General features: G+C 42.3%; 1 protein-coding gene across 1 annotated transcript in view; it reads left to right on the top strand.

Annotated features, from left to right (window-relative positions):
* Positions 1-365: 365 nt before the first annotated feature.
* LOC103591263 (inositol 1,4,5-trisphosphate receptor type 1-like) overlaps positions 366-11,889 on the top strand; it is a gene marked incomplete at its 3' end in the record, with an annotated part of 165,857 nt that continues 154,333 nt past the window's right edge. Inside the window, exons 1-2 of the mRNA XM_008573678.1 lie at positions 366-533; positions 1,323-1,398. The remainder of the gene's footprint in view (positions 534-1,322; positions 1,399-11,889) is intronic.

Below are 11,889 nucleotides of genomic sequence, written 5' to 3'. Positions count from 1 at the left end.
CCCGGGGGTTGGAGGCGAGCCCCCCCCCACCCCAGGGGTGGCTTTGAGTCACAGGTTCAACCACGACCGACCCTCACCGGGGAGCCGGCTTTGCAGCCGGGACGCCCCCGGGCCGCCCCTCCCCCGTCCCCGCGCGCATCTATTTAGAGCCCAGCCAGGGGATTCTGGGAATTGTAGTCCCTCCCCTAACCCCAGGCGCCGCCGCGACCCGGGACTCGGACTACATTGCCCAGGGAGCTTCCTGGCCTATATAAGCTGTCAGGAGCCGCTTCAAAGTGCAGTAACTATGTGGATGTGCTGTTGAATCGTTTCCTCAGGCTTGCTGGGTGGGAGGAGAGAGGGAGGAGGTGGTGGTGGAGGAGGAGGAGGCTGTGGGTGGAGAGAGAGAAAGCGCACGCCGAGAGGAGGTGTGGGTGTTCCGCTTCCATCCTAACGGAACGAGCTCCCTCTTCGCGGACATGGGATTACCCAGCGGCTGCTGACCCTTCTCCTCGCCCTGCTCCCCAAACCGGCGTGGCTCCCCGGGCACCAAGGTAGCGACTTGGGGCCGGGCAGAGGGCGCGGGGAGTTGGCACTGACCCCCGGGCGCAGAAGTTTTTGCCCAGTTCTCAGGGAGTTCTTGATGGATTTGCATGCACTTGACTTGCAACTGGGGTTCTTTTACTGAGGGCATTTTTTTTTTTTTTGGTGGGGGGTGGTATTGCTCATTTAAGGTTTTAAGAAACCCAAACATCCTCGACTTCTGGCTTTGAGGGCTCCCTATTCTGGACTGGAACGGCATTCCCCCAAGTTGGAAACTGTTGCTGCAGCTGCAGGAAATGTTTTTTTTTTTTGAAGGGGGGATGTGGGGGTGTCATATGGGAGTCTGTTCAAGGAAACAGCCTTTCTAAAAATGTAGCCCTCTCTCGCGGTGCATGGTTGGGAGAATAATGCATGTGTGAGGGCCCCGGTGGGGAGGGTTTTGAAAAAAGGAAGCAGACACGGGGGAGCGGTGAGGGATGAAGTGTGGACGAAGCTCATGCCGGATGAGGATGTGGGGCTTCGGATCCTTGGCCTCCGCGCTGGGAAACAAGTGCTTTGGGATCTGCCAAACATTTCCCTTAGTTCCAGCCTCCAGCACATTTGAAGTTTGTGTGTGCCTAGTATCACTTGTCAGTTGCATACTGGAAATAAGAAAACGTAGTTACCTGTAACTACCAACCTGCCTGTAAAGTTTGGAGGGGGATCTTAAAGAAAGTGGAAACCTGGAATTTGGAGCATTTCTGTTAGCGTCCCACCTTCCGTGGTCTCATACTCAGTCTCCTTTCTTTCTAAATATTTAGGAGCTGACTGCAGAGGAACAGGATTCATACCCCTGGCTGGGCGTGTTTTGGCAACAAAGTGCCTGACCCGGATCAGGTGAGTGGAAGACAGTGTTGTAGTCAATAATGAGTTTGTATCCTAAGCCTGTTTTACTCCTAAGTCGTTTCTAAACAGCCATGGAGGTGGTAATAGGAAAGAAAAGGCCATGGCTCAGTCTTCACAATTTGTCACTGTCTTTGCTGAGGGCTGTAGGGAGCAGAGATCCAGTGGATAATCCTGCCTGGCACTTTTGGTTGTGGCTCAGAATTGAAGCAGCCTGAAGGTTTATGAGAGAAAAAAAAAAAGACATTAGATGGAACAGTAGGGTGGTCCATTGCTGGCTGTAGAAGCGTGCTGATGATTTAGATTCTAACAGATTCAGTGGTTTTATCTGCCAAGATATGTAAGCAAAAATTAACTGCCTTTCTCTTTCAAAAACAGTAACTTTCTTTTTTCTTACTGTAAACATGTGCTTAATCAGAGTAGGTTGGGTTGCAAGAAAAGAAAGTGGTTGCTGGCAAATTGAAAGAATTAGAACTTTAAAAAGGGAAGTTAGTTCTTGAAGCACAAGATAGTAGCGACCAGCTCATGACTGAAGCCACCTGAATGTCAAGGAATCCAACTGGTCCCTGTTGTTTTGGTGCTTATTATGGAATATGAGCTGAGGGCAGCGTTTATCTGTAAACACAACAGCTCCTATTTTTTTCCCCAAAATGGTCAGATTGCACTTCAGGAGAGGGAGGTTTCAACGGGTGCACGTACATCCCCATTGCTGTACATTTGGCCATCAAAATCTTTTTTTATTCTGAAATGGTCAGGAACGGGGTAAACCAAAGGGTAATGGGGGTGGGGTAGGGGTGGGTGGCCACGTCTTAGTAACTTCTTTAACCTTCTAAATATTTAGCTGTTCCCTGGGCTACAATCTTTGGGCTTTTCTAATTAGAAAATAAAAGTCAGACACTTCATTATAGTAGTATGGTACTTTTGTTTCCTGTTGATAAGATCCTCAGGAGTACTGGTGGGGTGAGAAGCATTTGGATGGATGTGTGAGGTCTAGTTTCTTCTTGGAGATCTTTTATCGACTCGCATGGCTGAGTGGGCACTCACAGGGCCGAGGATTGGGTCCAGTTCTCTCTTCAGAGTAAGCTGCAGACAAGGAGAAACTGGTCCACAGACTCCTCTCTAACTGGCTGCTAAAAATAATAAGACTGACACATTAAATACTTGTAAGTCCGATCCAGAGCCGTATATCTCAGAAATCCTGTAAGTCAGGTATAGGTGAAGAGACTGAGGTGCAGAGAGTGAAATTATTTGCTCTGAAGCTAGTACTAAGTGGAAGTAATGTATGACCCCCGGCAGAGGGGCTGTACCACATCTCCCAAAAGCACCTAAGCTGGTGGAGAGCAGGGAAGAAGTGGGGAGAGGGAAGCTAGGAAAAATGGTAAACTTACTGCTGTTGTTGAAGTAACTTTATGTCCCACCAATGATGAAATACGTAACCTTGAGGTAAGAAGGAAATGATGCAGCCACAAACATAGTGATAAAAGTGTAGATTTTGGGGAGGTGTTAGATATTGTATTGAGTTCATTTTGGAAAGCTGTCTGTTGAAAGCCTGATTGAGTAGTGTAAAAAGAGACAAAACAAAAACACAAGGAACATTGTCTGAGTTCAGCATTAGGCTCATCTCATGCCTGAAATACATCCTGATCATCTACATCAAGGCATGTGAGCAGGATGAAAGTATCAGTATTTCTCCTTATGAATAATTCGAGACTTTAAACTGCAGCTAGTCTGAACTGTGAAATATTGATATTTTTTCATACACTCTGCAGTTTGCTTTGTGGCCAGTTATGCAAAACATGGTTCTTTTTCGATTCTTTCTTTTGCGTGCGTTTGTGTGTGTATGTGCAGATGTGCGTTGAAAGTACAATCTGCTCTTTGAATATTTTCAATCAGAACAGAAAATCCTATCAAGATTTCCTTCTTATCCGGCAGGGAAAGTTCTTCGTGTCCTAAATAAATTACTCCACCCTCCACATAGAGACCCATGAAAGTCATTTGGAGTTGATAATGGTATTTCCATTTAAACAAAGTGCTTGCCTTTTGGAGGGAATTGGTATCTCTCTCCTTTAGAAATGAGAGATGGAATGGTTGCTTAGAAGAGAAGACATAGATGAACTCCACAAGATAGATCTGTTGTCCTTTTGCTCAAAATATTTTCAACTGAGGAAGACTTGTCAGGGAGTGGGTGGGTGGGGGGGAGAGAAAGAGAGAGAGAGAATGAGAAAGAAAAAAGGAAACCTCTAACCCAATGATATACAACCAATTGACTTCCAGAGAAAAAAATCACATTGATTTTTAGCTCATTTATAATCTCATGGAAACTGTCTGATTTCTTCACAAGCAGCTCTTAAAAAACAAACCAAAATGAAACAACAAACACCAAATAGGAACAACAGAAGAAACAACTAAAAGTAGGCCTGGAGTTGGGTTTTTAGGTCAAGCTGTCCTTGGATACATCTAATCAAGGAGTCCACACAAGGCCATGTCCCATCTTGTTTGCTATTAGTTTAATCTTTTAAAATCAAACACATTGCATTTGCAGGCTTGCTATTGACTAGTGCGTGCAGTTTTTTAGTTCATTTTTGCTGGCTTCAGTTTTATCACAGTTGAAATGCAATTAAGGCTTGAAGTCAGTGACATGAATGACATAACTTCTGTGATTACCTTCAGTTTTCATAGTGTCTGTGGTTCTGAGATTATTGCTAATGAGGATGAGTTGAATAAACTGCTGAAACCATATTGAATTTTGAGATTCCCTAAACTGGGTATAGTGTAAAGCATTTGGTATGATAAATCTATTTAACGAACTTTAATGCCTGTTAAAGTTGTTGTGATTCAAGTGATGTATTCTCTATTCAGCACATTTCTTGAGCACCTGCTATGTGCCAAGGTATGTTCTAGGTACTTGGGATACAGCAATGAACAAACAATCCTGTTCCCAAGAGGCTTAAATCCTAGTTGGGGGGAGGCAGCCAATATAAATGAGCAAGTAAGTATTATAGTATGGCAGGTAGTAAGTGAAAAATAAATCAGTGTTCGGGGGGGCAGGAAATGACAAGTGTTGGCAAGGATGTGAAGAAATTGGATCCCTTGTGTGTCACTGGTGGGAATGTAAAATGGTGCAGCTGCTGTGGGAAACAGTTTAGCAGTTCCTCCAAAAATTAAACATGGAATTACCATAGGATCCAGTGATTTCGTTTGTAGGTACATACCCCAAAGAATTGGAAACGGAGACTTGAGCAGATATTTGTACACCCATGTCGATGGAAGCATTATTCACAGTTACCAAAAGGTGGAAACAACCAGTGTCTGTTGACATATGAGTGGATAAACAAAATGTGGTATATGCACACAATGAAATATTAGCCTTAGAAAAGGAAGTAAATTCTGACATATACTACAACATGGATGAACTTTGGAGACATTATGCCATGTGAAATAAGCCGGATACAAAAGGACATATATTGTGTGATTCTGCTTGTATGAGCTACCTAGACTAGTCAAATTCATAGAGACAGAATGTAGAACGGTGGGTGCTGGGGGAAGGAGAAAGGGGCACTGGGAATTTGTTTAATGGGTGCAGAGTTTAAGTTTGGAAAGATGAAAAAGTTCTGGAATTGGATTGTGGTGCTGGTTGCATAGCAGTGTGAATGTACTTAATGCTCCTGAACTGAAACACTTAGAAATGGTAAATTTTATGTTACATGTATTTTACCACAGTAGAAAAAGAGAAACAACAATAACAAAACAGGGTAAGGGGGCTTAAGGAAGTACTCAGGTGGGATTGAGAATCAGGGAAGGGCTCTTTAATATGGTGACATTTGAGCTGAGATCTGAAGGGGGTGAGCGAGTTAACCAGATACCTGTCTGGGGGAGAGGGTGTTCCAGATGTCCAGAGCGGCACGTTCAAAGGCCCTGAGGTGGGAGCAGCTGTGACATGTTGGAGGAATGGCAGGAAGGCCAGTATGGCCACAGCTGAGGGAGATTGATAGGAGTTCAGGTGGGAGAGGGAGTCAGGGTCCAGTTGCATGGTGGCTAGATTTTGCAGGTCAGCAGTGATTTACCTGAGGATTTCTAAACTCTTACAGAATTCTCAGGATGGTTTTTCAGCATCTCTGAACTGCACCATCCTTTCTGAAGAGTCTCTGTTGAGGCTGGCAAGATCATATCCCAGATGGGAACTCGACAGGGGGTAAAACCCAGATTACTAGACTGTCTGGTTAATCACATGACTTACCTGGGATTGTAATTCACTTCAGTAGGAAAGCAGTCTTGTTTGATAAATACATAGGTAAACTACAGTTGATTTGGACAGCAGATTCTAAGAGCCTAATGATAATCCTGGGGGTTCAACACAAGCCTCCTTCTGTGCTCTACCACCACCCTGCGGTCTGCCTAGTCTCATTTTAAAGGAATTATGTGAGCAGAACTAATGCCAGGCTTTCCAGCATCCTTGGGGAACAAGAAGTTTCACATCATGATTTTCCCTGAAAAGTGAAGTGGACCCCTTCATGTGTGTAAATTTAAAACTAGCCTTGCATTTTGTTACTTAGTACTTAAGAAATGCATATTCGTTGTAATAAAATATTAGGAAATAAAGATAACCAACAAAATGAAAACAATCAATCCCATCATTCAAGATTAGGGTTCTGGGCCGGCCCAGTGGCGCACTGCTACAGTGCGCTGCTTGGGAGCGCCACGGCACTCCTGCCGAGGGTTCAGATCCCACATACAGACCGGCCGCTCACTGGCTGAGCAAGGTTGCGGGTGCAACACCGAGGGTTGTGATCCCGTTGCCGGCCCCGGTCCGGTCCGGGCGTGACACTGAGGGTTGCGATCCGTTGCAGGTCACGAAAAAAGACAAAAAGAAAAAAAAAAAAAAAAGATTAGGGTTCTATGCTTTTCCCCTGTGTATACATATGTAAAATTTACATGTGTATTTAAATTTTATAAAGAGGGAGTCATTGAGTACTTCCTGTCTGGTAACACCTTTTACACTCAGTACATCTTGAACATCTTTTCTTATTAATAAATAGGCATGGATGTGTCTTCATTTTTTCAAAGGTGTCTGTGCCTTTGATGAGATTTCATTTTGATGATATGTATAAAATCACTAGGGTCATAAAAGTAGTTTTGTCTCTATGCTAAAATTGCTCACACACTTTGTGGTGTGTGAATGTCTTGTGGTTTATGATTAATAAAATTTCAGTGTTTTCACAGAAAAAAAATCAGTAGGGTAAAAAAAAAAAAAGTATATCATTCAGGTTTCATCACCATCTTGGAGTCCAGGTTTTCTCATTTAGTTTATGCTATTCTTTTAAGAAAATTAAATGGAAGATAAAGCACTATTCACCTGTTAGTTATCTTATTACAGAGATAAAGCCTCATAATCATCTCCTTTAAGTATGTTCTTCACAGTAACCTAATCCTGAGAGGTAGGTGGGCCAGGTACTCTTTTTGTTTGCTTGTAATTAAAAATAACAACAACAACAACAACAAAAAACAACAAAAAAACTTTACTATAGAGAATTACAAACATGTGCAGCAGTAGAGACGGTAGTATAACAAACTCCGTGGTATCAACTCACAACCGATTTTGTTTCACCTGTATACTTCACACTCTCCCCTGTAGTCTTGGATTACTTTGAGGCAAATCCCAGACATACCAGTTCATCTCTATTTTAGTGTGTGTCTTTGGGATTGGGATTCTTTTTTACAAAGCATAATCACAACACTATTATCACAGCTCAAAACAAATTTTTATTGAGTCTGTGATCACAATTCCTTGAGATACATATGAGTACACATGTACATATATATATCTGTATAAAATACATATGATAATTTAATATACACACACATATTTAACAGTTTGAATTGAGATCCAGGTAAGGCAGATATATTACAAATGGTTGATGTCTTTTAATCTATATATTTCCTGTATCCTTTTGTTTTTTCCATGCATTTTTTGGTTGTTATTGAAGAAACTGGGTGATATATTTCCCCACAGTTTAGATTTTGCTGACGGCATCAGTGTGGTGTTTTTTTAACATGTTCCTCTGTTCCCTCTCTTTACCGTAATTTTATAGTTAGATGTAAAGTCTTGGTCAGAGTCAGGTTCTTTTTTATTTCTTTTGGTTAAGTCTATTTTGTGAACTTCACTTAGGGGAGCATATGAGATGTCTGGATTTCTCCTCGTGTGATGTTAGCAACCACCGATGCTCATTGTTTCAACCCATTAGTTCATTTGGAGCTGCAAAATTCCTAATTCAATTTTTCCTTCTTCATTTATTAGCTGGAATACTTTTATAAAAAGAAATTTCCTCCATTTAGTTTGTGGTTACCCTGGGATACAGTTTGTACAGGAAAGACAGGATCAACGCTTGAATCTCTCTCTGTATTTTACCAGTTTTCAAAATAATGAGTTGGTTTCCTAGCATACACTGTGGCTGTGGTTCTACTGGAGGACATTTGGCAATATCTGGGGACTTTTTGGTTGCCACAAAAAATCTGGGGAGGGGGTGCTACTTGCATCCAATGTTTAGAAGCCAGGGATACTGCTAAAGAGCCTACAATGCATCGGATAGCCCTCCACAGCACAAAATTATCCACTCCAAAATATCAGTAGTGCTGCCATTGAGAAACCCTGTACCAAGTTGACCAATGGGTATTTTTTTTGGTTAAAATCATTATGAACTCATGGATTTCAACATATTTTATGTTTCACTTTATGTAGTTATCCTTGTTGATATTTAAATTGTCTGGCTTTGGTCAGCAAGAAAGAAGCTATTCATGTTGATTCCTGAGACTTTGGACATGGCCCTAGTAGTCTTTGGTAGCTTTCTTGCTTTCTGTATGACAAGATGTTCCAGGCTCATCTTCTGTATTTCTTGTCCTAAACCCAGAACCAGCCTTTCTTCAAGGAGCCCTTGTTCTTTTAAGAGGGAAATGGTATTCAGAGACCTTTGCTTAAGGCCAGATGGGTACTCTTGTCGTTCTCACTTTACAAATGAGAAAACAAGGTAGGATGCAGAAAACTTAAACCCGAACATTTTTAATGAAAGCATTTCTGAAATGCAGTCGATATGCCATTGCCATTTTGCAAAAAAAGCCTGATCATAACCTTAACTTTTTAAAAAAATTCGTCTCATTTTCAGCCTCAGGGTACTGGGACTAAGACACATTAGTACTCTGCAGATGAGCAGGAATATTACTCTTGTTCTACATCCATGTTGTTCAAACCATGCGGCAACCCACTTAGAGTTTGTGAAATCAATTTAGTGGACCTTGATCAATTTTTTTTTAAATGAAGTAGACTGGAATAGAAAACATCAAAGAGTGTTGTGTGCTACTTAAAAAGAATTTCGCATTATTCTCTCTCAAACACACGTTCACACAGAGTGAACGTTGGGTTTAAGTTGAGTTGCAGTCAAAATCCAAATGTGGTCCCCAGATCAGCGTTATTGGCTTCAACTGGGAACTTATTAGCCATTGGAGACTCTCAGGTCCCACCCCAGACCCACCGAATCAGAACCTACATTTTAGTGAGAGCCCCAGATGATTCTTACATACCTGAAAGTATGAGAAGATCTAGACCGGAGGATGCTTGCCTCTGTGCTTTTTCAGTACTTGTCTTTTTACGGTTTCTATGTTTTTTCATGGCTGGCTCTCACCTGTTAAAGTTGACCTTTATACTTCCCCCAGCAGCCTTCTCATTTTCAGTTAAGTGGGAAAGTAGGCTCAGTCACCGAACTAAGGTGTAAGTAAGTAGCTCTGGCAGCATTCTCTCTGGTAAAAATGGAAATGTTCATGCTTACATTTGGGGGTGGGGGGTGCTTATATTGGCTGTTCAAATAGAAGTAGAAAGAGATGAAAAAGTACATGTAGAACCTAGTTAGGGTTGTGAAGTCAAAGATAAAAACAAAAAAATGAAGCTGCATTTTAACCTGCTGTGGTCAGACACTTTGAGGAACTGATGTTTTATGATCTGTCTCAGCAGAACTTCTTGTACGGCTTGTAATAATGTTGCTCATTAGAAAAAAGGTGAACATAAGAAAAATATCAGTAGGCTCCGAGTTCCTCAGTGTGCATTTGCATTTCAGGGGGAGCTTTATCTGGGAAGTGATTTTGTTTTGCAAAAACATCTTAAAATCATTGTAGGTACATCTTTTCGAACAGAGAAAGCTGATATAACACCCAGACTTAGAGACATGCATTTATGTGCCTTGTCATAAATCTTTCTGTCATTTTAAAACTCCGTGGCACTTGACATCTACTTTTTCTCATGGGCCTTTTTTTTTTTTTTTTTAAACAACTAGAGTACCTGGCACACAGGAAGTGCTCAAAAAAATTTGTCAAATGTAATTTATATGCTTGTTTTATCTCTTCTTGAAGGCTGTAGGCATCATCTCAGAAGAATTTAATTTTTTTCTGTACCTCTCTCCTAATTAAATATTTCTTGAGTTGGCATACTGCTTTGGAAAGCCCCTTTCCTGTGGAGTATGACATGAAGACCATGTAGAAATGTATTAAGCAGTTTCTTTTGATTGTTTTGAGATGTTGCTCAGTACAGTTCTCGAGAGGACTTTTGGCTTCAGAAATTGTCAAGCATTAATGGAAGGAAGTGGAGGTAAGAATCAGGTAGTGAAACAAAGCTGCTTTCAGGTTCTAATGGCATTGCCCTGCTGGGCCACCGGATGGGGACTCTGAAGCTCCGAGTGTTGACTGCTTCTTGGGTACAGGCAAAATATGGAACATCTGTTTGTCTATTTCCTCTTCTTAGAATAGGTGTAAAAATACCTGCTATGGGTCATTGCTGCCAAGTTGTATAATAATCAATGCTTGCAAAGGCCTTAGAGATAAAAGCAAAAAAAAAGAAAAAGGAAAATCTATGTCCTTGTCCAGTGGTTCTCAACCAGGGGGGCGATTTGCTCTCCAGGGGACATTTGGCAATGTCTGCAGGCATTTTGGGTTGTCATACTTTGGGGGGCGGTGTGGAGAGTTACTGGCATCTTGTAGGCAGAGGTCGGGATGCTGGTCAGCTTCCTACAGTGCACAAGACAGCTCCCCACAACAGAGAACTATGTGCCCCCAAATGTCAATAGTGCTGAGGATGAGAAACCCTGTCCTCTAGTGAATTTCCCAGGCTTAATGAGACTTTTATCTCTCTCTGAGGATATTAACCTAACTTGATTTGATGGTTTTTTGTGGTTTAGGCTGTTTGGGCAAAGAGGTGTCTCCTCATGCTGGGGCTGACTTCAACTTCTTAACAAAATAAACACACTCTTCTCACCTCCGCAAGCACTGGCTTTGGTATCTGGAGCCCTGTGGTCTAGCTTTGGCCACTGATAGGCTGTATGACCTCCAAGAAAACTCTGAACCTCAGGTTTGTTTGTTTTTTCCACCTATAAAATGAAAAATTTTGGCTAAATGATCCCTACCCACCAAATCTAAAGTTCTCTGGCCAATTTTGAACTTTTGGTTGGCTTCTTATTTTGGCTTTGAGGAAAAGGAGACATGAGAGCTGGTATCAGTACTGGCATCTTTTTTTGAGAAATAACTGTGTGGACAGTGTGCCTGTTTTGAGAGTAGGTTTTTTAATCAGACGTGTGTGAAAAAAATGAGCAGGGTTTGTGTATGTGTGTGTGGGGGGGTGGAGGACGTGTAATGAGCAACATTTAAACTAGAGAATCGCTCTGAACTGCAGATTTCCAACTGCTGTTACTAAGATTGTCATGAAGGGCCCTGCTTAAAGTTAAAACTTCTGAGTTGGTGACTTCCTTTGGGACTCGCTGAAAACGAAAGCAGAATATGATTTTCTATGCTCTGAGAGAAGTGCTTTATGCAGTAGAATAAATTATCTGATGGTGGGGACATGCTGCGTTTCCGAGGACAATCAGATTAGCAGCTAATGGGACGAGAAGGCAAGGAGGGGGCTGCGTGTACATAATGTGTGTGGTGGGGAGGAGGCTGGCATTGTGTCCAACTCAAAAACGTTGTGCTGCTCATCTGCATTTCACAATAAAGATGATATCCTCAAGCATCTTTGCTCAAATGAGTTCCGAAATTAACCCGCAGAGTGGCCAGTAACAGAAGCAGAAACTGTCATAAAGAGAACCTTTTCCTCCCTTTTGGAAGAGTCAACCATAAATGTTTTGGGTTTTTTCCACCCTGTATTTACAGCCATATTACCATATATGTCCCCGGGTGAGGGCATCGGAAGGAGACTTGTGCTCCTCTGCAGGGAGTTTCCCTGGACTCTTGCCAGGAGATTGATCAAATACCAGCAACTCTTCCTTTTTCTGGGCATACTCTCGTTTTTCTTCTGAAAGGCCTCATGGTTTTGCCTGGCTCTGCCCATTCTTAACCTGCCCCACTGGGGGTTGCTTGACTTAAAAAGGAAGGGCTGGGGGCCGGCCCGGTGGCGCACTGGATAGTGCGCTGCTTGGGAAGCGTGGCGGCGCTCTCCTCCCTTATATTGTAGTC

Source organism: Galeopterus variegatus, unplaced genomic scaffold, assembly GCF_000696425.1.
Source record: "Galeopterus variegatus unplaced genomic scaffold, G_variegatus-3.0.2 Scaffold953, whole genome shotgun sequence".
NCBI lineage: Eukaryota > Metazoa > Chordata > Mammalia > Dermoptera > Cynocephalidae > Galeopterus > Galeopterus variegatus.
This window is presented reverse-complemented; position numbering and strand designations above follow the sequence as displayed.